Raw genomic sequence first — 1,439 nt, 5'->3', positions numbered from 1 at the left:
GGTTAATCATAAGGTGATGAGAAAAACTATTCTATATAAAAATAGTAAAAACTTCTATGGAAACAGATTGTAGATTCTATCAATTTTAACGATAGAAGACTAACTCGTTTCAGTGTTCATAATTAAATCTTATTTTAGGTTCTATCCAATCAACTAGTCACTAACCTAGAAGGGCCTTGCATCACCAGTTTGGGGTGTCGTAAGGGTGTCGCACTTGCACCAATGGACACGACTGTGTCGGCAACTACGACGACGTCCTCTTAGTGGCCAGTTGCAGTTGGTCTTCGGTGGTTGAACAGTGGAAGAGTTAGACTCCTATTAGGACTCTACTAGAGAATTTGATTTCAGATTAACTATTCAAAAAATATTATTATTTGAATAGTTTAATATTAAATTTAACTTAACACTTATCTTAACAGTATTTTATTAATTTAATACTAAAGTGATTATCTTAATATGAAATTTAATTAAGATAAAGATAAAGATAAACATTCTATTATTTTAATAATGTAACACCCCTTACCCGTATCCAATGTCGGAATAGGGTACGAGGCATTACCAGACTTATACACAAGCAATCATACAAAACCGAGACATAAATTTCCATCCAAATTTAAAAATTTTCATATACATTCATATCATCCCTAAAACGAGCCTACGAGGCCCAAAACATACATTGGAAGTGGTTCGGGACTAAACCGAGAACTTTAGAAAATTTTACAACACTTAGAAAATTTTTCACTAAACAGGGGCACACACCCGTGTGGCTTTGGGACACGCCCATGTGTGCAGGCCGTGCGGTCATACACGCCTATGTCCCTAACCCGTGTAACTCTCTATTTGTCACCCAAGAGCAAATTGAAGTCATACAGTCATGGAACACCCCCGTGTCTTGAGGCAATGTCCTTCACACGGCTGAGACACATGGCTGTGTTTCATACCCGTGTGTTTGATACTGAGTATTCTGTTTTACAATAATTTAGGTGCAAGGGACACACGCCCATGAGGCTGACCGTGTGTCACACACGGCTAGAGACACGCTTGTGTGTCTACTTGTGTTGTAACACCCCTAACCCGTATCCATCGCCAGACTAGGGTTAAAAGGCATTACTGGATATAACGAAACATTTTGCATTCATTTCACAAACATTATAGTATCATAGTCACACATCATTACAAAGTCCCTTATATAGGTCAACGAGTCCTTAAACATGCTTTAGAAAGAGGTCGAGACTAAATCGAGTACATACAAAATTTTTCAAGTCTTAAAAAATTTTCAAAGTTATAAGGTCAGACGCCCGTATGAGCAGGACATGTGCTTCACACGGCATTAGACACGTCCGTGTGTCTAGGTCGTGGCAAAATAGGGCATACATACTGACTTGTCCACACGGCCACAAGACACGCTTGTGTGCCAGACCGTGTGAAAATTAAGGACG

Source organism: Gossypium arboreum, chromosome 13, assembly GCF_025698485.1.
Source record: "Gossypium arboreum isolate Shixiya-1 chromosome 13, ASM2569848v2, whole genome shotgun sequence".
Taxonomy (NCBI): domain Eukaryota; kingdom Viridiplantae; phylum Streptophyta; class Magnoliopsida; order Malvales; family Malvaceae; genus Gossypium; species Gossypium arboreum.
Note: the sequence above shows the minus strand (reverse complement) of the source record.